Below are 25,720 nucleotides of genomic sequence, written 5' to 3'. Positions count from 1 at the left end.
AAACGGGTGTTTTTAGTCCCCACTGGAAAATGGCTCGTTTGGTTCTGATCAGCAAAGTAAAACTTGGTGGTATGTATGCTGGACACAGCTGGAAAAGGCCTGGGAAAACTTCTGCAGCCCAGAATCCTCTCAGCAGTTCAACTAGCAGGGGATCTATCTGTTCGCCAGCATGGATTTCGGAGAGGACACTCGACACTAGATGCAGTGTGGGAGGTGGTGAATACAGCAGAAAGGGCACAAATGGGCAACCATCATTCCTTAAATTGACACTTCTTGTGACCCTGGATGTGAAGAATGCCTTCAATTCGGCAAGATGGAGCGACATGTTGGTAGCTCTTGAAGAAACTTTCAAGCTACCACAATATCTTATGCGCATAATGAGACATTACTTCAAAGATCGCACTCTGTTGTATGATACGGAAGGTGGAGAAAAGACAAAAGGTCTGGCGGCTGGTGCAGCACAGGGATCGATCCTTGGTCCAGATCTTTGGAACATAATGTATGATGGCTTGTTACGTTTGGAGATGCCAGAGGACACGAAGCTTGTGGGCTACGCTGATGATGTGGCTGCCTTGATAGTAGCTCGTAATGTTGAAATGGCTCAAATCAAACTGAACCAGGTGATGCGGCACATAAAAGAATGGATGATGAACCACAGTCTAACATTAGCCGAACACAAAACGGAGATAGTTCTTCTGACGAGGAAAAGGATCGAAACTCTTGTACTAATGACTGTTGGAGCGTTAGTGATTGAAACATCTGCAAGCACAAAATATCTAGGAGTGACACTTGACTCCAAGCTCACATTCTGGAATCATATTCAGAGAGCGACAGACAAGGCAGTAAAATACATGACTGCACTTAGCAGACTAATGGGAAATATTAAATATCCGAAATCCAGTAAACGACGTCTTCTCATGTCGATGGTTCAGTCAGTGCTCTTATATGGCTCTGAAATCTGGGCTGAATCCTTTAGATTTGCTTGGTATCGGAGAAGGATAGCTGCCGTACAACGGAGAGCGGCTTTACTTATTGCATGTGCATACCGCACAGTTTCCGAACCTGCAATCCTCACGGTGGCAGCAATAGCCCCAATAGACCTACTTGCATTGGAGCAACATGAAATCTGGCGTACCCAAGGAGAGCTGGGAAAGAAATGTGCAAAGAAGCGTGCCTTCAGTCAACAGATGAGGCGATGGCAACTCAGATGGGGAAGTGACCCTCGAGACAAATGGACCAAGGGACTGATACCACGCTTGGATATCTGGGTTGAAAGGGCCCATGGTGAAGTAAATTACTACCTCACGCAGCTTCTAACAGGACATGGATATTTCCGAAAATTCCTGCATAAAGTGGGCAGAGCGAGTGACGCAGCATGCATATACTGTGATGACATTGACGACGTATTTCATACCTTTTTTGTATGCGGCCATTGGACGACTCAGAGAAGATGTGTGGAAACTGAACTAGGAGAATTGACAACAGATAATATTATTTCGGTGATGCTGCGAAACCAGGAATCCTGGGATCACGTGGCAGTGCATGTGGAGGACGTCCTTCGTCAGAAGAAGAAGGATTTGGTAGCATACGAACATTCGTAAAGGAGAAATGAAGAAAGAAGACGTCTGAAAGGCAAAGCGTGATATCACCCTGAAGTAATGCGAGAGCGATTCCGGGGTGATGACACACATCGTGGGAAAAGGGTGTGTGGTTTTTAGTGGGTAAGAATCCCACACACTTGTGGAGTGCGGACCCTTCACAAGTGTCTTTTGAAGATTTTCCACAATCCCTCGTAAAAAAAATAAAAATATTATATATATATTGCCCCCATCATGTCGGGCTCAGCTCGCCGGCGAGCGAGGGTCTCAGAGGTGGACCGTTCGCTCGGCTGTGCAGAAAATTTTAAAGGCAGGAATAGATGAAGGACTAGCGACAAATGAAAGGAAACTAAAATAGGTTTATACATTTATTAAAAACTAACACTCTTTCAATAAAACAATTAAATTTACAAAATCTGGGATTGATTCTTGGAAATTTCTTCTCCTCGTGCTATCGTCTATAAGGAATCTTGATCAAATTACAGCTCAACGAATGTTCTTGTCTGTAATAATAAATATAGGGATCATTAATTTACTGTAAAATGGATTGAAAATCAAAATAATATCTGGTATCACTCTCTCCTATAATGATAATTAAATTGCTTAAATTAAAATATTCCATCCGGATCTCATTTTTATTTTACAAGAAAATGATCATTTTCTCTTCCTTATTAAAATTATTGAAAATTATTTAATTCAAGAAATTGTGGTTAATAAGTCTTCCTTAGACTTTCCCTTCATCAATTAATTCATTCTTATAATTATTAAGTGACTGAACTTCTTATAATAAATTTCTATTTGAACTCATATTAACCTAAACTTTACTCGTTTTTATGTAATAAGTGACTGTACAATAACTAATAATTCAATCTTGTGACATCAATACACGGACGTTGCCTTCTCTTATTCACTTTAATTTAGTGAATTAGACCCTAATCTACCTTAAATTATAATAAAATCTTCTAAAGATTCATAATTCCTCAAATCACGGACACGCGAAAATAATGTAAATCCACACAGTAGAGAATATCATCACAAAATCATTCAAGAAATATTCACAAAACACAGAATATAATCAAATCACACAACACACATTCACACTTAGGTACACGACCATATTATAATATTATTTACACGAACACTAACCGATTATTATTAAATTTTGGATTTATTCCAAATTAGGGAAATCATTCTCTAGATGACAATATCGCGTATATCCCAGGTATCGATTTAGAGTGTGATAGAGTTGAGGTTATCACTTTTATGCAGAAATGAATTATACAACGATGTTCAAGGGAATCTTTTAAACAGAAATCATCCAAAATAAGCAAGTAAAATACCTACAACACAGGTCAAAATATTAGAATACGTGCTTACGGTACATGAGTTGCGGCATTTATTTTTATTCACCTATAATGTCGTGGCTCTTGATTAATCTGCACTCAAGCTCGAAGAAATCATGTCCAGTGACACATTCCTTCCAAAATGACTCTAATGGATGCATAAATTATCACACAAAATATAATATCCATCTGCATGTCAATACTCAATTAATAGCACAGTAAAATATACATACAATTCATCATTACTCCATCCGGAGGGTTGCCATGTTCCAGGCCTGCTTTACATAAAGTGAGCACACGATAATTCTTTCCAAGAACAAATCAACATTAAACCCATGACCTTACTCAAATTTTAGCCCTAATTAGGTTTAATTATTTTTACTCATTATTATTATTATTATATTATTGACCGTGCTTAATCTCACTTGCAAAGCTGTCATACGAAATTATTCAGATGACTCTAAACGAATTAAAGCTCACATACATGTCGTATAATCGTAGAATGAAATTTTACACTAAGAAAACACTGGAACACTGTCCTAATTTGTCTCAATTAATTTTCCAATTATTTCAAAATCATTCAAGATTAACGCGGGGTTCATTTACTTTTATTTCTCCTGCCTTCTAACTTTTTAGGACAGTTGAGGTCTCTCTCGATGACATTCACTCTCATCTCTAACTAATAGAACCAAATACACATTCATTCCAGAGCACAAACTACCTCCCACCGAAGAAAGAAGAATGAAAAGTCAAACTACTACTACACTAATAGAAATATAAATGAATAAGGTAAGGCTACGTTTTACAAACATTTTACAGAAAAATAGAAATATTATTTCTTAAAGAATACTTATGTGGCTGGTGTTAACTGGATTCTGGCTGATGACCTAGTACGTGGTCACATCACCTTCCATCGAACAAAGTCTTGCCCATGTCCGACGCCTTACATGATTAGTGACTCATGGAGGAGCTGAAGGTGCACAGGAAACAGTAGTATTCATCTCGGAACTGGATAGCCATCTTGAAACGAGCTCGAACCAACGACCTTCCTTCTTCAGAGTTCTCGTAGAGAAGCTGAAACTAACAAAAGTCTTAGCAATAGTCCAGGATACACACGCGATGTTTAATAACTCGGAGATGGACATTTATCTTATGACAATCCTAAATAAATTGTAGAGAATTTTTCCAAATGTCTGAATTGCAGTTTATTCAGTCCTCAGTGCCTTCTCTAATGCAAAGTCTCCCAGTGAAGCAAACGACGTCCAGTCTCTACCGTAGCTGCATTTAGAGTGTCACGCTCAAATCAAGTGTTCAGAAGTAAAAACCCTCTATAAAATTTCCTTTGGAATTACCATTAATTCACTGTCTTAAGACGTAGGTGTGTCTCTTAATTATATCCGATTGGTGGATCTGTTGCATTCCTGTGAAGGTTGTCATTTTTATTGGCTGCTCTCGTTTCACGTCACTCGACCTTGCATTTTATTGATCGATAGCAATCACGCTGCTCGCCCGGTCACGTGGTACATACACATGTGTTGAAGGACATCTAACAGGAATTTCACCCTGCTTCCTCGTTCTCTTGGTAGGTCGGAAAAACCGGTTCGCAGGCGGCTGGTTCGCACTAGCACGGGAGTGTAAAATATCACCCTCCTGGCGATTAAAGAATGTTACAACTCGCTGATGAAATAAATCATTCTCCTTTAATAAATTATTACCACTTTTGAAGGGGACAATGTATATATATATATATATATATAATTCGCTGGGGCCATCAAGGACCACGTTAAGTCTTGTTGCATTTGACACTGAACTTGGCCTTCTTTAGAGCCCAAATTTCCCTCATTCTTTGTGAGTGGGCCTGCTTACGCTCCTCTGTCCAAGGGGCACCGTGTCTTCTCTTCGGTTGCTCGTCTCGGTTTAGCCCGTTCGTCAATATTTTCTTGCGGAAGAAATCTCTGTTAAAGCCGTCTTCAGCTGAGATATGTAGCATTTGCAGGTCTTCTTTGGTATTTCTAAACCAGGGAATTGTGGTTTTGGGGTTTGAATCAAAAAAGTGAAAGATTTCTTTAGTTAACTTTCTTCTGTCCATTCTTTTCAGATGACCGTAAAATACCATTATATTGGTATTATAAATTTACTCATTCGGGACAAATATTTTAGGTTCCCTATGGGAATCAACATCTACATCAGATACCCGTAAAATCGTGCCCGTCTTTTTCTGATTGTGTCGGTAATTTTCTCTATTTTGCTGTAGACTTCCTTGTTGGATCTCTTTTGGTGGATTCCATTTCTGTACTTTGATCCCAAGATTCCTCTCACAATTTTGTGTTCTCTTTTCTCCAGTTCTTCAAGGAGTCCTTTGTTGGCATTTAGAGACAGGGTTTCGGCTGCATATAGAACTACTGGCTTCAGAACTGTTTCATAGTGACGTATCTTGGTGTTTTGGGAAAGGCATTTTTTGTTGTAGATTGTGCGGGATGTTTGGTAGGCTATTTCCAGTTTGCGTACTCGCTCCTGAAGTGCTTCTTTGTCCAGTCCATTTTTCATGATGATCTCACCCAGGTATTTGAATTTGTCTACTCGGGTGATGTCCCCGTATTTTGTATGGAGTTTTGGTGGAGCCTCTTTGATGTTAGTCATTGCTTCTGTTTTCTCAAACGGTATCTGCAAACCAGTTTGTTCGGCAATTTCCTTTAAAATTTCAACTTGAGCTCTAGCGGTTTCTATGTCGGTTGAGAGAACAGCAATATCATCGGCAAATGCTAAGCAGTCTGTTGCAATCCCCTTGGATTTGGTTCCTATTCTCAATGGACTGTAGTTGGTTTCCTGTAATCTCACCCGCCAGGTTCTGATGATCTTTTCAAGAACACAGTTGAAGGGTATCGGGGATAGCCCATCACCTTGTCGGACTCCTGTTTTGATGTCAAAGGAATGCGAGAGATATCCGTGGAACTTCACCTTGGATTTTGTATCGGTCAGGGTGGCTCTAATTAATGCCAGCAATTTCAAATCGACTCCAAATTCATTTAAGATGTTTAGCAGGACTTCCCGGTCAATGGAGTTGTACGCTTTCTTAAAGTCCACAAAGACAGACACCTACTGCTTGGACCTTAGTGTACAATATCTGATGATCGTTTTGAGATTTTGGATCTGTTCAGCTGTTGAGCGACCTTTTCTGAACCCTCCTTGGTATTCACCTATTTGATGTTCGACTTGTGCTTCCAAACGCTCCAGGATGGCAAGTGATAGAATTTTGTAAGTCACGGGTAGCAAAGATATTCCTCTGTAGTTGTTGATGTTCTTCATGCTGCCTTTTTTGTGAAATGGATGGATCAAAGCTATTTTCCAATCTTCGGGTAGGGTCTCCTTGTTCCAAATTTCTTCTATTTGCTTTTGCAAGATATCAAGTGATTCTTCTGGGGCATATTTCCATAGTTCTGCTACTACTGAGTCTTCCCCCGGTGCTTTGTTATTTTTGAGACGGGCAATGTGGCGCTTGATTTCATCTCTGTTGGGTGGTCTGGAATCTGGGTACCTGAGTAAGGGTTCCTTGGTCTCAATTTCGCTTTGCGGTTTAGAGCAATTAAGTAAATTCTTGAAGTAATCTGCCAGAATGCTGCAATTTTCTTCATTTGACGTCACCAGTGTGCCGTCCGTTCGCTCAAAGCATAGAGATGGTGGTTTATAGCCAGTGAGTTTGCATTTGAAAGCTCTGTAGTACTCTCTGCTTTCATTCTTCCTAAAGTTTTGTTCTATCTTTTCAATGAGAGATTTTTCGTATTTACGTTTCTCAGTTCTGAGCACCCTAGCTGCTTGGGCACGTTGGGTTTTGTAGGTTTCCCAATCATTTTCTGATTTTGTAGAGTAGTACTGTTTCCACGCATTGAGTCTTTCTTGGAGGACTGATTCGCAGGTACTATTCCACCAGGCATGCTTTTTGCTTCTCTTGATTTCTGCAACGTCTTTGGCGGCCTCAACAAGAAGACTTTTGGCGTTGTTAAAGTCACAGTCATTTGGTCTAGCCTTCTCCTGGAACTCCTCGACCCTTTGCCGAAGTTTATCATTGTCGAAGCGTGTGATCTGTTTGGTTGTCTTCCTTGTGTTTGCGGGAATTGGTTTGAATTTGATAAGAGACATATGATGATCTGAGGCCACTTTGATGCCTTTCTTTACCTTGACATTCATAATCTCAGGGCTGTTTCTCCTGGAGATCGCAACATGGTCAATTTGGAACTCTCCGAGAGCTTGGACGGGAGAACGCCAAGTCATTTGCTTTCTGGGTAGATCAAGAAGTAAGTATAAATAACCACCTAATCGATACTTTATTAATGCTTCAGGCAAAATTGAATAAAATTAAAACTTACAGGACATGTTTCGACCACTTAGTGGTCCTCTTCAGCTGTATAAATAAAGAACTGAAAAGAAAAACATTATGACAATAAGCACAAGTAAAAGTTCTTTGGAGACTCCTTTGATAAAAATGGAGGTCATCAGAATAGGTCATCTTGCCTCTCGTTCTTGTTTGGAACAGATGTTTATTCTGCGCTGTCTAGAGGGTCTGTCTTTGAGCGCGACTTGGTGAAGTAATGATGTGATACAGTTTGACAGTTCATGGAAAGCTCTGGAGAGAAGGGAAGTAGAGTTTTATCGTCATCTAAAATAACATGTGAGGGAGGAGAGATGAACAACCTGGAAAACATCCACATCGTTCTTGATAAATTGGAAAACGGTGAAGAGAATCTCAACGAAAACAACGAGCATAAAAACATCTTATATGAGAATATTAGCAAATACTTAGAATGGGTAGACATGAAACAGACTAGACGAACAAGAGATATAATCAAACACGACATCGCAGAAGCACAGCCCAATCTCCCTCCTCCCTCACATGTTATTTTAGATGATGATAAAACTCTACTTCCCTTCTCTCCAGAGCTTTCCATGAACTGTCAAACTGTATCACATCGTTACTTCACCAGGTCGCGCTCAAAGACAGACCCTCTAGACAGCGCAGAATAAACATCTTTTCCAAACAAGAACGAGAGGCAAGATGACCTATTCTGATGACCTCCATTTTTTATCAAAGGAGTCTCCAAAGAACTTTTATTTGTGCTTATTGTCATAATGTTTTTCTTTTCAGTTCTTTATTTATACAGCTGAAGAGGACCACTAAGTGGTCGAAACATGTCCTGCAAGTTTTAATTTTATTCAATTTTGCCTGAGGCATTAATAAAGTATCGATTAGGTGGTTATTTATACTTACTTCTTGATTAAACATCGATACGGTCATGAAATGGACAACTTGTAATTCTGGGTAGATGGCGAAAGTGGGTCGACATGACCTGCAGGTTGTGATTTTCACAAATGGTCACCAGTCTTTTGCTGTTGGGATTGGTTCTTTTGTGAGCAGGGTAATTTCCTATAACTTTCTTGTACTTCTGCTCACGACCTAGTTGGGCATTGAAGTCACCCAAAAGAAGCTTGACATGGTGTTTGGGGATTTTGTTCAATTTTTCATCCAGTAGGTCCCAGAAATAATCAACTTCGTCTGGATCAGACTTGTTCTTATCGTTTGTAGGAGCATGTGCGTTGACTAGGGTGTAGGTTTTGTTCGCGCATTTAATTGTGAGTATAGACAGTCTGTCATTCACAGGTTCGAAATTTGCAACCGATTTAAGGATCTTGGTTCTAACAGCAAACGTGGTTCCAAGCATCACAGCTCTATTGAGGATTCCTCGTTGCGCTTTGCTCTTGAAAAATCGGTAGCCTTCAGATTCAAAAATCTCTTCATCTGGGTACCTTGTTTCCTGTAGGGCCACTATGGATATCTGATTTTCGTGAAGAGCTTTGGTGAGGGTTTTCAGCTTGCCAGTTTGTGTAAGTGAATTTATGTTGAAAGTTGCTAGAAAGGTTTTAGATTTTGGCCTGAGTTTTTGACTCTTCGGGGTACACCGAGACGCTCTAACTCGTCTCTTGCATGATGTCGAGTCTCCCCCAGAATCCGAACAAGACTCGTGCGCCGTGGCGTTCACGACGAGGGATTTATCCGAAGATTTACCCCCTGGGGTATGTTTCTTGAAATGTTGTGCCATCATGGTTTTTGACTTGACTTTGCTTTGGACGGGTACCCATCCTTTTACAACTAGGGTTGTTAGCCCTAGAGGTTGCCTCAAGATGTTTTCTGGCTTCTGGTCATTTACCAGTCTTCGCCGTAACCCTGGCAAGGGACCAGTTTTTTTTTTCACGGTGGTATTTTATTTCCCTACTACCCTCTGACTCTGCTGGCGGCAGAGCCAGCGAGCTTCCCCAATTCCAATGGGACGCGCCCGATGGAGGTAACCAGTAAATCCCCACACGGTTAAAATTATTATTATTATTATTATTATTATTATTATTATTATTATTATTATTATTATTATTATTATTATTATTCCTACTGGGCAAGCAAACAGGTGAGAGATAAAACTTTTGCCGAACTGTTTGAATGCCGATGGGTACGCGTTGCCCGTCTGAGCTATACAATTAGAGAACATCCTCCATTTCTTTACAACTTGGTACATTTCCTGGTCAAATGTTATGCTTTGGTCTTCTTCGTGGTGTCTTCCTTTACAACGCTTATTCATCTTCCTTTCAGTCTCCTGACTTCTTTCATCTATGTCCTCTTCATTCCTTCATGATCCATTCTCATGGCATAGTAATCAACATCTATTCTTCAGGTTAGGAGTGTAGCTGTTTCAATATCAGGGGCAACCTTGTTAACCTTGCTAAAATCTAGTAGTAGGTACAAAATATCTGTGGATACTGAGGTCTCCGTAAAATTTGTGCAACCAGTATTGAACTGCACTCAGATAGGCACCATTAGGTTGGGAAATGTCAGTCAGTCAGTCGTCGTCGTCATATCATCACCATCGATCGTCATTGAAGGCTGTCACCCATGTGGCAGATTTCCTTACTGTTGTTTACCTAGTCTTTTCTTAAATGATTTCCAAGAATTTGGAAATTTATTGAACATTTCCCGTGATAAGTTATTCCAATACGCAATCCCTATACATGAATATTTCCTTCAATTTTTTCTCTGGAATTCCAACTTTATCTTCATACTAGCAAGACACCCGTGCTTCGCTATGGTTTTAAACTGAAAGTTATTGTTCAAAGTTTTACATTTTGGAGAGTCTACTGTCAGCTGAGCGTGTGAAATACGCCCTTAGTTCATATGTGAAACGGTTTTGTGGGAATGATTTTTTTTGTTATCTAACACTCATTTGAACCCCATACAGAAGAATTTGAATGTTTTAAACACTATCTTATTAAACTTCTAGAATGTAAAAGCCACCAACCTGCGAAATTTTGATTTTGTATGTCGAACATTAATCGAGGAATGAATACTTTTTCAAGGGGTGAATGTTTTTAAGTATTTATTAACATCTAGGGTATAGAAGACCACCCTTCATAAAAAAATGAAGTTGGTGCACGAAACGGTTTCGGAAGAATGATATTGTGTTTTTGAGAGTCAGCCACTACCTAAACCCCTTAGGGGAGAAATATTTTGAAGAATACGAAATTTTACACCTAGGACATGAAAGAATACCCTTCTTGTAAAATTACAACTTTGTACATCAAACAGTTTTAGAGGGATGAATAATTTCGTTTACAGAGCTAACCACATTTAACACTTTAGGGCTGGAGCATTAAAAAGTATTTCCTGTTTCACACCTAGGATTTAAAATACATACCGCTATTTGAAATTTTGTCTTCATATGTTAAAATCGTTTCGGAGAAAGGAGTGAATATATTTGTTTTCGGATCTTAACCCCCATTTAACTCTCTGAGCGGTTAAATTTGCTTGAGGGGCTGATGACCTTTGATGTTAGGCCCCTTTAAACAACAAGCCTCATCATCATCATCATCATCATCAAATTTGTTTCAAACATTCTGTTATTTAACACCTAGGTTATCATTTGAAATTTTAACTTCATAATTCAAACGGTTTCATGTAAATGCATATTTTTGTCATCGTTCCTCACCCTCCCCCCCTCAAGTCAAAACCCCCTTAGGGGTCCACTTCTTATTTGTATTCTCATAAAAAGAATTCAACTCCTTTTACACCCCCACCACCTTTAAGTTGATTCCACCCCGCCCCTTCCCTCCTCTGCCACAAAATTTGTCTCTCTTTATTTTTAAAGGAGATTCCAAATACCAATTTTCTCCTCTGTAACATCCTTCATTTTCAAGATATAAGTATTCTCAAACAAAGAATTCAACTCATTTTTCAATTCATTTATCCCCCTCCCCTTAAATGGATTTTCCAAAAACAAAAGAATACATGTTTATTTTTAAAGGATATTATAATAAAAATGTTCATAAGTATCCTCATTACTAGAATTCAACCTCTTTTCCAGTCCTTTTTGACAACCCCCACCCCTTAAGTGTTTTTTCTGAAAAAAAAAAATACATATTACTTTATTTTTAAAATACCGATTTTCACATTTGTAATATGTTAAGTTATTGTGATATACTGTAGATATGCTTATTTTAAAATTCACCCACTTTAACACTTCCCCATAAGTGGATTTTCAGAAAACAGATTATGCATGTTCCTTTACTTTTACAGGAGATTCCAGATACCAGTTTTCACGTCTGTACATCTTCAGTATTTGATATATAAGTATCCCATAAAAGGAATTCAACACTTTCTTCACTTCTTTTCACCCACCCCAACACCTTAAGTGGATTTTCCAAAAACAAAAAAATACGTGTTCCTTTATTTTTAAAGAAGATTCCAAATACAAATTTTCATGTCTGTAACGTCTTCAGGTTTTGAGATATAAATATAATAATAATAATAATAATAATGTTATTTGTTTTACGTCCCACTAACTACACTTTTACGGTTTTCGGAGACGCCGAGGTGCCGGGATTTAGTCCCGCAGGAGTTCTTTTACGTGCCAGTAAATCTACCGACACAAGGCTGATGTATTTGAGCACCTTCAAATACCACCGGACTGAGCCAGGATCGAACCTGCCAAGTTGGGGCTAGAAGGCCAGCGCCTCAACCGTCTGAGCCACTCAGCCCGGCTATATAAATATCCTCATAAAAATAATTCAACCCCTTTTTCATTCCTTTTTACAACCTTATTAAGTGAATTTTCCAAAAACAAAAAGTTTTACATTTGAGGAGATTCCAAACACCGATTTTCACGTCTGTAATATGTTCAGTTTCGGAGATACCAGTATCCTAATTAAAATAATTCAACCCCCTTTTTTCGGTCATTATAGCCCCTTAATTGTTTTTTAGGAAAACAAAATATATGTGTTACTTATTTTTAAAAGAGTAAAAAAGCCAATTTTCACATCTGTAATATGTTGTTTTTGAGATATGCTCATTTTACAAATTCACCCCCTTTAACGCTTTCCCTTAAGTGGATTTTTAGAAAATAAATTATGCATTTTCCTTTACTTTTACAAGAGATTCCAAATACCAATTTTAACGTCTGTAACAAGTTATGTTTTTGAGATATATTATAGATATACTCATTTTAATAATTCACCCCCTTTGTCATTCCTGTTTACCTCTTAAGTAGATTTTCCAAAAACAAAGAAATATGTTTCTTTATTTTTAAAGGAGATTACAAATTCCAATTTTGATGACTGTAACATCTGCAGTTTTGAGATTTAAGTATCATCATAACAGGTATTCAACCGCTTTTTATTTTATTTTTTTTACCTTTTTTCACCCCCCTTAAGAGGATTTTCCAAAAACAAAAAAATATGTTTCCTTATTTTTAAAGGAGATTCCAAATACCACTTTTCACGTCCTTAAACTGTTAAGTTTTTGAGATACAGATGCACCCATTTTAAAAATTCATCCCCCCTTTTCACCTTTTTAGTGACAGAATATACAAAAATCCTCCCTTAGTGAGCACCTACATTATAATATAAATGTATCCTCAAAATTGCATTTCTTTATGTCCAGTAGTTTGGGCTCGGCGATGATGAATCAGTCAGTCAGTCCGGACATGTTCTTTTATATATATAGATTGTATATGCATACAGTATCTTTTCTCCCTTTAAAGCTCTACTCAAGCTTATTTGTCTACTAATGTTATTCCACTCCTCTCCACTGACAGCTCAGAAAGTACCTCGTAGTCAAGCAGCTTCACAACCCACAATTTTTAATATTTTTGTAACACTGCTCGTTTGTCAGAATTCATCCATAACAAATCATGCTGTGTTTCTTTGGATCTTTTCCAGTTCTTGTATCAAGTGGGTCCCATACATTGGATTCATACTGTAATTGGGGTGGGGTCTTACCAGTGACTTATACAACCTGTACAACCTTACTATTACCCCTGAAATATTGTCATGAAGAGATCTGTAACCTATATTTACAATCTTGTTAGCCAGGCTGAGTAGCTCAGACAGTAGAGTGCTAGCCTTCTGACTCTAAGTTGGCAGGTTTGATCCTACATCTGTCTGGTGATATTTGAAGGTGTTCTGATACACCAGCCTAGTGTCAGAAGATTTACAGTCATATAAAGGAACTCCTGCAAGACAAAATTCTGGCACCTTGGTGTCTCTGAAAACCATAAAAGTAATTAGTGGGACGTAAAACCAATAGCATCATTATTATTCAACCTCATTCAACCACCTAAAAAGCACAGTCAGATGCAAGACATCCATACTCTTTTCTCTAATGAAGTGTCAAATTTCATTGCAAACATCACCAGTTTTCTTCATATGTACATTACTCAGAATCTCTTAAACAAGACATGATACTACAAGAAGACGGCAATAATTTTTTTTTTCCCTCAGGAGATCCGAGATTACATGTTAATACGGGGACTATATTTAAAAGAAATATTTGTATGTGTTATCACAAGTGTTTTAGGCAATAAGTTTTTAATCTAAGACTAGATATACTTAATTTTGTTTACATCCATCCCCTGCCCCCTCATCTCCTTCAAAGCTTAATAAAGTCAAAGTTTTTATGGTGTTGTGAATGTTTTAAGACTAACATGCGAATATGTTTTAATACCCTTCAATTATCTCACCTAAACACTGTAGCTGATGATGTTTAGCTACTAAACGAAACAGGTACCCTACTATTGATATGTAAATTTACCTAAGGCAAAAAATATATTTTATCGATTAGGTGGATTCATTGGTTTACTTCACTTAGTTAGACTTGAACCTCTTTATCATCTTTTCCCCAAATTTCAAAATTATCAGCAAGTAACATCATGTCTAGTTGGTAGAACACAAAATCATCATCAACATCTCTAATGCTAGGTGTAGAAAACTGCAGCTCCATTCAAAGTACAAAGCAACTACCGCAGGGTAGAAAAGGTGGTGGTATACAATTTCTAATCACTACATTGTGTGCCAAAAGCATGGATTCATTTCCAGACATTTCCCCAGTGTTCATATGGAGTGTGATCTATGATGCTGTTGATGGTGATTTATATTCACATAGGGACATTAAGACCTGAGGGGGCCCTTTAGTATTATGCGACAGGAGTAGGCTATGTGTCTATATTGGGTTTCATCGTCATCCTCTCTGCAAATGGTTGTTTCCTCTGGTTTAGGGACATAAGATGTTTGTGGTTGTCTTTATACACTTCTGTTCATCTACTTGCAACACCACACTACCAACCGTCTTAGATACATGCAATACTAAATACACTCCTACATGTAGATATGGCATCAGGAGGTGCATCTGACTGTAAAACTAGGCCTAATCCACATAAAGTGGCAGCCCAGTAAACAGGGGAAAAGGCCAGGAGAAGTAGTTCTCTTTAAGTCAATGTTCCTTGTAGTGAAATGGACAGTTCTATGCAGATTCTATACACTTGAATCCTTTCACTTGCTGATGTGAAGAACATAGGAAGTTATCTTCGAAATTTGTCTCTCTTGTCCAGTTTGTTCCCTGCAATCATGGGTACATTATTATCAGCACCAGGTATGGTTTTGTTAACAATTACAAAGGTTTACTTGGCTAAAGTTTGAGTGGACCACTATTTGTTGAACAAATATGATGCCTTCCAATAAGTTGTTTTGCTTATTGACAAATTTATTAATTTATTTATTAAGTGACAAATATATTAATATCTTAATATTATCTGTTAGGTTGCTGGGTGATGAAAGTGTTCCGTCAGGCAGCTCTTTACGTTCGATCGGTGTACAGACGGAACAGCAGCTTCTTTCTTCACCAACTAGAAACAGGTAAATGTTTGATGATAGTATGAAAACTATTATAACAAATTGTAACTTTTATTGACTTCTGGCAATAATATTGTATGAATGGGAACTGCAGAACTACCACGTGTTTAATGGAGAATCCTAAGATTCGAACTCAAATACAATAATCTCCTTTAGATTTTATAACAAGCAGTTACTGTTTGTAATATAGATCAAATATGAAGATGACGATTAGTCCCAGGTGGAGCTGTTACTGTTCTTCTATTTTGCTCTTTTTCTTTTCTACGTTACCCCTTAATCATTCGCTATTTGCCTGGGGTTTTCTTCAAAATGTAGTGTGCTGCGATCACCTAATGTTCTCAAGGATGAATGGTTGAGGGCTGAGTTCTCGCAGTTGTTAACATCAATGTGATACATCTTCATGTTAGCCTTAATTACGTCCTTAAATTGCTTCCTTGGACATTCCAAATAATGTTTACCCATTGTTAACTCAGAGTAAATAATTTGGGAATGCAATTATTGGCATGTGTGTTACATGTCCTGTCCATCATAGCAGGCACCTTAAAATCGTAGCTTCTGTGCTGATGGTTTGTGCCTCTTGAAGGACACTGACATTTGTGCGTCTGCCGTACCTGGTTATATGCAGAATTCTTCTTAAACATCACTGGTGATATTGTTCCAGCTTTTTAATATGTCGTCTGTAGTAGTGATGGCATATTCGATTCATTTTACTAATTCATTTGATTCTGTTCACTTTACTGAATTGATGCAGTAATCTGATTCACGGCACATTGGAGTCACTGTTCCCATTACATCTGTGTAGTGTGTACTGACAGACAGCAGCAACAGCATTGAATGCTCGCTGCTGTCATTAGGTCTTCATTCTGTGAAATGCTTTCCCTTGGAGCCACCTCTTCATTACATATTTTGATGTTAAAAAGCCTTCCCCCACAGAGACAACTCCATTAAACGAGTACCATATTTTCTCGCATAATTAATGCTCTTGAATAATTTACGTATCCCAATATTTCTAGGTCCAAAGTGGAGAAAAAGAAATGTTCCCGTATTCTTCGATCATCTATCACACAGTTCAGGATGCATTTCGAAATAAAGATGTCAAGTTCTCTGGTAGCAGCCTGATTCAAAATTTGTTTAGTTAAGTTATTGCATCAGTCGGCTCACTTACTCACTGTTCATGTACACTGGTGATCTCATAATTGGATTATTGAAGTATTAGGCCTATGCAATGTTGCGACATATGAACTAATAGAATGCCGAATGGTTCTTCCCAGTATAAAACATATCATTTTGAGCGGTTATGAGCAAGACTCATAGTCATAGTGTAAGCTAGAGAGCCGGGTTGAATTAATTGTCGAATGTCAGTTAAGTTATAATATTAAAGTTCATTAATACAGTAGAAGTCCGCTATAGCTAGTACAGCATATAACGAGAACCCCGTTATACTGACAATGTTTTGCTGTCCCTTCAAAATTCCTATATTATACTGTGTATTATACTTCGGTTACAGCGAGAGCTCTATCACTGACGCATCCATTATTACGAGCGATTAAGCGCGCACGATTTTTTCCGTTACTGATATTTATGCACCCTGGCGATTATGTTGCATGCAGTCAGTTATCTTCGGTATAGTTTCCTCTCTATGTCCACTAGCGAATTCTGTCGTCGAAATTCAAAGGTGATTCACAACTAAGTATTTTTTTATTTTCCACCTTGTCGATACGTTTGCCAAAATTGTTAATATACGAAACATGTACCACTTTTAACCAATAAGTTGCCATAAGCAACAAATGTATCGACACAGTGGAAAAAAAACAACTAGTTATGAATCTGTTAAAGTGCGATACGGACAATGAAGTTGATTTTATGTAATTCGAAGGCGATGTCGGAGTCAGTTAGTAATACCCATCGACTGCTGTTCCGTAAAGAAAATTTGAAATGAAAGATAACATACTTTTGTAATAAATGCGTAAATAACATGTCCGATAACGGTTCTTAACTCATTAAAAATAAAAGCTGACTGAACGATCGCTTAATTTTAATGCTAAATACTGCAATTAAGTAAAAATGGGATACACCTCGAGATATGGCAGAGTGCATAATTGATTTCAGAGGTTAGTTTATATTTTCTCGCGTCTGGTTAAATTACGGAAAGGTTATCATGCAGATTTATAGCGAGAAGGTTATCATATCTCTACTGGCGCTTGAAATATGTTTTCATCATATGTATAGTACGGTTAAGTTAGGATAGGTGACGCTGTTGAATAACAGTTTGCCACAAAATGCGATCGATCGTCTTTGGTACGGTATAGTTTTCTCACTGTGCATTTGCGAGCTCTCTTGTTGACATTCGAAGGTGATGTTGGAGTCGATTAGTAATACCCGACTGCTGTTCTCTAAAGAAAATTCGAAATGAAAGAGGATAATAAGCTTTCGTAATAAGTGCATATATAAAGTGGCCGATAGCAGTTGTTAACTTGTTAAAAATAACGGCTGAACTAAACGTCTCTGAATTTTAATGTTATATACTGAAATTAAGTAAGAATGTGATACACCTCGAGATATGGCAGAGTACATCACTGATTTCAGAGGATAGTTCATATTTTCTCACGTCTAGTTAAATTTTGGAAAGGCTATTCACATGTAAAGTTAGGTTAGTTGCTGCCATTTGAAGAAGAAAACTCTGGAGTGATACCATATTTCTCCGAATCCAAGGCGACGTTTTTTCCCTCAGATCTCATGCGAAAAATCAAGGGTTGTCTTGCATTCACGGCCTAACAGCACTGGCAACTACCGTGGTAACCATGCTATTTCTTTTCACCACCGCATGCGCACGAACACAAAAAATTCATTGACAATAAACAACTGCCTCTTTATTATACACCGCTAGCTGTGACAACTGGTTGTAGAATGCCTGTGTGTAACGTTACTGTATCTTGGGAAATAGTGAAGAGAGAATGACATTCTATTAGCCTCTACAAAAACGTTTCTCAAATCTGCAGAATGGCATCAAAACATCTGAGCCTTTGAATTCTTAGAAAGGCCACGGATACTCAGTGGCAGAGTTATACTACCTGACTCATAGTAAAATTAAGTTTGATAGAGAGCAGGAATGTTTTTGTGATGAATAGTCGTAAAGATACATGGAACAGGTATTGCCAGCAAATTTTCGATGGGTTCTCGTCGATATTATGATGCCAATTTAGAGTTAATTGTTATTAAACACTCGGAAATGTAGAATAATTGTACAGCCGCAAGAAAATATGGCATAGGCCTAACTAAAGCCAATATTTGACGTCAGCGTGAAGACACAGATAGCTAAAAAATGTGTACTGTACAAAAAATGCATTTAGTAGTCCGCAGCTTTAAACAGCCGAAAAGAAATTGTGAGGTATATGCATGAAAAATGCAAGGGTGGAATGGCCATACCGTGGCGCAATAAACTCGTTCGTTGACCTTCAACGTCCACGATTAGGCCTATACATTGCTAGCCACTGAAGTTGGCCGAACCCGGGAAGCGCGACATGCGTGTAGCAGAAGCCGGTTGTATCTGACGCTGAGTAAAAAAACCATAACTGTTTTATAGACAGCAAGAATATTTTCTTGACGAATCGCGTGTTGTAGAGACACATGGAATAGGTATTGCCGGCAAATTTTCAACGGGTTCTCTTCGGTATTATGATGCCAATTTAAGTTAATGGTCATTAAACCTGCGGAAATAAAGAATAATTGTGCAGCCGCAAAAAAATGCGGCATAACGAAAGCCAATGTTCGGCGTCTAAAAATAGTCTAAAAATGCGTAATGTACAAAGGCATTCATATAATTTTACAAAGCACTTTTTGAGCCTGATTTAAATTTTTTGAAGGAAAAAGTGGGGTTCATCTTGGATTCGGAGAAATACGGTACTGTAATTTTTCAGAATGAAATTAAACATACGCTTTCATGTAGTATCGGATTTCGAAAAATAACAAACAAGTAAGCCGCAGTGTAGAGGCAAAAGATCTTCTTATGTCGACACCCCGAATAACATACATACATACATTATCATTATAGACTGTTATGCCTTTCAGCGTTCAGTCTGCAAGCCTCTGAGAATTTACTAAACGTCGCCACAATCCTCGATTTGCAACTAGTGTTGTGGCCTCATTTAGCTCTATACCTCTTATCTTTAAATCTTTAGAAACCGAGTCTAACCATCGTCTTGGTCTCCCTCTACTTCTCTTACCCTCCATAGCAGAGTCCATTATTCTCCTAGGTAACCTATCCTCCTCCATTCGCCTCACATGACCCCACCACCGAAGCTGGTTTATGCATACAGTTTCATCCATCGAGTTCATTCCTAAATTAGCCTCTATCTCCTCATTCCGAGTACCCTCCTACCATTGTTCCCACTTGTTTGTACCAGCAATCGTTCTTGCTACTTTCATGTCTGTTACTTCTAACTTATGAATAAGATATCCTGAGTCCACCCAGCTTTCGCTCCCGTAAAGCAAAGTTGGTCTGAAAACAGACCGATGTAAAGATAGTTTCGTCTGGGAGCTGACATCCTTCTTACAGAATACTGCTGATCGCTACTGCGAGCTCACTGCATTAGCTTTACTACACCTTGATTCAATCTCACTATATTACCATCCTGGGAGAACACACAACCTAAATACTTGAAATTATTGACCTGTTCTAGCTTTGTATCACCAATCTGACATTCAGTTCTGTTGAATTTCTTACCTACTGACATCAATTTAGTCTTCGAGAGGCTAATTTTCATACCATACTCATTGCACCTATTTTCAAGTTCCAAGATGTTAGACTGCAGGCTTTCGGTACAGTCTGTCATTAAAACCAAGTCATCAGCATAGGCAAAACTGCTTACTACATTTCCACCTAACTGAATCCCTCTCTGCCAATTTATACATTTCAGCAGATGATCCATGTAAACTACGAACAGCAAAGGTGAAAGATTACAGCCTTGTCTAACCCCTGTAAGTACCCTGAACCAAGAACTCATTCTACCATCAATTCTCACTGAAGCCCAATTGTCAACATAAATGCCTTTGATTGATTTCAGTAATCTACCTTTAATTCCATAGTCCCCCAGTATAGTGAACATCTTTTCCCTCGGTGTGGATGTCATCCGTGGAAATGCAAGTTTTGAACGAACTGATTGCTGTTTCATACCAATTTTAATGTGTATGGGGGTTTTCCGACTTTTTACAAAGATCGGATATAACAACAATCCGCTATAGCGAGTAAATTTTCCACTGTTGCGAATTCTTGCTATAGTGAGTACGGCATTTAACAAGAACCCTGTTATAACAACAATTTTCGTCTGTCCCTTCAAAATTCCTATATTAAACTGTGTATTATCCTTTGGTTACAGTGAGAACCCCATCACTGACGGATCCGTTATTACGAGCGATTATGCACGCATGATTTTTCCGTTACCGATATTTATGCACCCAGTCGTTATACTGTATGTGATTGATCAATTTCGGTATTATTTTCTTGCTATGCTCACTAGCGAGCTCTCTCGTCGACATTCGAAAGCAATGTCGGAGTCGATTAGTAATACCCGTCAGCTGCTCTTCCGCAAGGAAAATGAAAATGAAAGAGGAGAACATGTTTTCATAATAAATACGTAAATAACGTGTCCAATAACCATTGTTAACTCGTTAAAGATAAAGGCTGAATAAATGATCGCTTAATTTTAATGCTAAATACTGCACTTAAATAAGAATTGGATGCTCCTCAAGATATGGCTGTGTGTGCCATTGATTACAGTGGTTAGTTTATATTTTCTCGCGTCCGTTAAATTACGGAAATTTATAGCGAGAAGGTTATACTGGCGCTTGAAGTATGTTTTCATCATACGTATAGTACAGTTAAGTTAAGATACGTGACGCTATTTGAATAAGAAAACTGAAACGTTTGCCACAAAATGCGATCGATCTTCTTCGATACGGTATAGTTTTCGCACTATGTGCATTTGCAAGCTCTCTCGTCAACATTCGAAGGCGATGTTGGATTGCGTGTAACTATTCTCATGTTGGAATCGGTTAGTAATACCCGTCGACTGCTGTTCTCTAAAGAAAATTCGAAATGAAAGAGGATAACACGTTTTCGTTATAAATGCTTAAATAACGTGGCTGATAGCAGTTGTTAACTTGTTAAAAATAAATAATAAATAAAATTATAATTTTAATGTGATACCGTGTAGTGAAATTAAGTAAGAATGTGATACACTTCAAGATATGACAGGGTACATCACTGATTTCAGAGGATAGTTTATATTTTCTTGCGTCTAATTAAATTTCGGAAAGGCTATTCCCATGTGAATTTTTAGCGAGGAGGTTATCATTTCTCTACATGCGTTTCAAATATGTTTTCATGATACATATACGGTTAGGTTAGGAGACGCTGTTTGAAGAAGAAAACTGAAATGTTTGCCACAGATGCCTCTGGAGTGATACCGTATTTCTCCGAATCCAAGATGACGTTTTTTTCCTCAGAATTTCGTGTGAAAAATCAAGGGTCATTTTGCATTCGCGGCCTGACGGTAATGAACACCACTTTCAACTACCGCAGTAACCACGCTGTTTCTTTTCACCTCTGTTTTATTTCAATTGTTTTTTACGTCAACTGTTCTGCATCTCTAAAGAATCTACAAGATCCTATTAACATTGATATATACTTCAATTATATTAACTTGTATTATATATTTTCGTGACTGAAGCTCTTGCAGGCTTGTTCTTTAAGCTATTCACTGAGTTTTGTCGGCATTTATAAGCACAGTGCTGGACATTGCGTATGTTGCGCTGATCTTCAGGAGCTAGCATCTTACTTTATTTAAGCGACTTGTCTTCGACTTCTACAGAATTTTGGGACTTCAAATTTATTAAATCGTGTTTTGACTTCGCGCCTGGCAGTGTTTGCAGGCCTGTTCAATGAACTGTTTACCTCTTCTCGTAAACATTTTAAGGCACAGTGCCGGACATTACGTGTGTTGTGCTACTCTTCAGGGACATGCGCCTTGCTACATATAAGTGACTGATCTTCGACTTCTTCTGGTTTTTATGCTTTAAAATCGCGCAGTGCTAATCCCTATTGTTTATATTGCTTCTTGAACTGTTTTTGTGAAAGACTTATCCTTTAATTTTTTGTTTTCCTATGCATTGTTTCTGTATTTTTAATCGGCTGATGATGACCCAGATAGGTGGTCGAAACCGGAACCGCTTTTAACCAAATAAGAATGTAACACTACATTTCTTATTTACTTGTATTGAATAGGTTGAACCACTTCATTTCCTGTTTTCAATTTAAACTTCACTGGATCTCGGGAAATAGTGAAGAGAGAATGACATTCTATTATCCTCTACAGAAACGTTTCTCAAATCTGCAGAATGGCATCAAAACATGTGAGCCTTTGAATTCTTAGAAAGGCCACGACTACTTAATAGCAGAGTTATAACACGTCTTCTACTGTACCTGACACTTAGTAAAATTAAGTTTTATAGACAACAGGAATATACTTCTATGAAAGTATGTGCACCCATCAGCCCGTGGTATTTTGTCTTGACAAGGGCTACTGTAGAATAATTAAAAACGTTGGAATTCTAAAAATGTCTGCATAGTCTAATATTCTGGAAGAACATCAAAACTAGTTAAGAGGAAGATTGTTTCACAGTGGCCAATGACATGCAGTGCAGTCTTACAGTGATACACCTCACATCTGCGACACCATACCTTACTATTCTTCTTTTGGAATTATCATTAGAAAACTGATCAGTATTTAACATGTATGATGCTACTATGAATTGCTGTATGACCCTGCACAGAATGCTTGAGGAGGAGTTACCAGATTACTGGACGAAAGCATTTGATATTGCCCTTATTGTGAAATGTTTGTTGTTGTTCTATTGATGTATGCTTTGTGTACTTATGACCGTATAATGTAGGTAAATTTTTATGACAGTATTCCTTTTCCCTACAGGATCTCACCAACTGATTCTGATTCTTCAATACCTGAAACTCCACCTCATCCCAGGAGAAGGTATCATTGTACTTTTTGATATTAGTACACATTTAGATTGGGATAGATTATTATCTGTACGAAGTAGTAAGAAACCCCACCTTCTATTTTCGATTGTGCATGTATCCTTGTTGTGCATGAAATAGTTTGTAGAGTGTAACGAAATCCCGGAGCAGAACCTCACGAATGGATTCCTAATAGGGATTCCACACTTTTACCACCTGTATTAATCTTTATCTTTTTTCTATTTTGATTTGACTTTCTTCTTATCTTACACTTCCCACATCAAGACTGAAGATGTGTCAAGAAGGCCCCTCAATAAGCATTGAAGCCTGCCCTCCTGATGAAGCTTGGAAGCGGAAACAAGCTTGGTGGGGGGGCTGGGAAGGAATGGTTGTAGAAGAACTGGGATTGATGAGCAGAGAGCCGATCTATTTAAGACGGTAGTATGTGAAGATATGGAAATTGTCCTTGTTCCTTTGTTTTCTTTCTCCTCTTCCTATTTTCTGCCTTCCTACACTGACCTGTCATTGTCAAGTCGTACAGAGATAGGAACATGTAATAGGAACAATATAATGACAGATCAGTGTAGGAAGGCAGAAAATAGGAAGAGGAGGCAAGGACAAACATGAAAACACAAAAGGACAATTACATCTCCACATCTTTATACATACTGTATTTACTCGCCTATTAGACCCCTTTTTTCCCCACTTTTACAGCCAAAAATAACAAAGGGGGGTCCAATATGCTATAACCTCAAAATTTTGTGCAGTGAACAAATGATTTCTAGGTTATAAAGAGCTATAAATTGTACGTGTAAACATTCTATACTATTATTTAACAGACTTAGAATGTATTTAAGTTATACTGGCTATTTTCGTCAGAAAGCAGTATTTCTAAACGTAAAAAATTAAAAATTGGTGAACACGACTTTTAGGCCTACAGTACATATAAAAGTCCGTTTTAGTTACTCATATCACGTCATTCGTTACATCTCATTGATTCCTCTGGTGAGGTTAATGTCAGGAAGGGCATACGGCCATAAAAACTTGCTACGAAGATTCGTCTCACTTCATACTCGATCCCGTAGAAGAAAGAGATAAGGGTATTGTGTTATCATATAATTAAATATTGATACAAAAGAACTTAATGGCCAGTCATTTGTCTCTGTCAGTTCAGCAGCAGGCCTACCACACAGTAAACCTGATCACTGATTTCATCTGAATTATCGCCTTGCGCCGCCAACTTCCCTACCTTGCTACCGGCGTGTCGGCATTCTAAGTGACGTCATCTTCACTGCTATCTCTCGTCAGTCACATCAGCCATGCTTCATTCTCTTTAAGCCATGCACTGCAATCAAGAGCATAGGAGGTCCCATCTTTTTGAACCTTTTAAAAATAATTTTGTTCCCGACTATAGAGTCTAAACAGTGTAAATCTATTCCCAGATGGCCTCTGATATTCCCAGTTGGTGTATATGTAGCAGAAGCCACTCCTTCCGAATGAAGCCACGCTGTAGAAGGCATGCCAAACCATCAGCTGATAACTAGCGTATGTTACGAGTTGTACTTCCGAATGTAATACATAGTAACTGGAAACATGATTTTGATAACTGCGGCTGTTGAAACACAGACCCTTATTTTTAAGTATATTTCATGCTTGTTCTCTACATTTATCACATCAGGATTTGTGTAAACAGCTGTCCATGAGATAAGCCAGAGCACATTGTTAGGTAAATTATCACCCTGATAGTGCCAAAAGTTTGACAGACAAAAAAAAAATTATTAACAGGAAAATATACCGCATTTATGGATATCTACAGGCGTGGCGGTAATGCATTTTATTATCATAATATTTAATTTTGTACGTTTGTTGTCTCCTTTTTTATTAATGCATACCCTAGTATGTTTTGTTTGGCATCTCCGAAAATTGTTTAAAGTACGTGGGGACATAAAATTATTGTTATTATTATTATTATTATTATATATATATAATTCGCTGGGGCCATCAAGGACCACGTTAAGTCTTGTTGCATTTGACACTGAACTTGGCCTTCTTTAGAGCCCAAATTTCCCTCATTCTTTGTGAGTGGGCCTGCTTACGCTCCTCTGTCCAAGGGGCACCGTGTCTTCTCTTCGGTTGCTCGTCTCGGTTTAGCCCGTTCGTCAATATTTTCTTGCGGAAGAGATCTCTGTTAGAGGCGTCTTCAGCTGAGATATGTAGCATTTGCAGGTCTTCTTTGGTATTTCTAAACCAGGGAATTGTGGTTTTGGGGTTTGAATCAAAAAAGTGAAAGATTTCTTTAGTTAACTTTCTTCCGTCCATTTTTTTCAGATGACCGTAAAAACGTGCCCGTCTTTTTCTGATTGTGTCGGTAATTTTCTCTATTTTGCTGTAGACTTCCTTGTTGGATCTCTTTTGATGGATTCCATTTCTGTACTTTGATCCCAAGATTCCTCTCACAATTTTGCGTTCTCTTTTCTCCAGTTCTTCAAGGAGTCCCTTGTTGGCATTTAGAGACAGGGTTTCGGCTGCAT

General features: G+C 38.1%; 2 protein-coding genes across 2 annotated transcripts in view; both read left to right on the top strand.

The window, feature by feature from the left end:
• The window catches only part of LOC136866656 (trichohyalin), a 185,328-nt gene that overhangs the window by 142,814 nt on the left and 16,794 nt on the right, over window positions 1-25,720 (top strand). The gene's annotated exons all lie outside the window — the stretch shown is intronic.
• Window positions 15,072-25,720, top strand: part of LOC136865972 (serine-rich adhesin for platelets) — a 211,432-nt gene continuing 200,783 nt past the window's right edge. Inside the window, exon 1 of the mRNA XM_067142550.2 lies at window positions 15,072-15,163. The gene's annotated coding sequence lies outside the window, so the exon portion shown is untranslated. The remainder of the gene's footprint in view (window positions 15,164-25,720) is intronic.

The sequence above is a fragment of the Anabrus simplex genome, chromosome 3 (genome assembly GCF_040414725.1).
Source record: "Anabrus simplex isolate iqAnaSimp1 chromosome 3, ASM4041472v1, whole genome shotgun sequence".
Lineage (NCBI taxonomy): Eukaryota > Metazoa > Arthropoda > Insecta > Orthoptera > Tettigoniidae > Anabrus > Anabrus simplex.
Note: the sequence above shows the minus strand (reverse complement) of the source record. Positions and strands in the feature narration are given on the sequence as shown.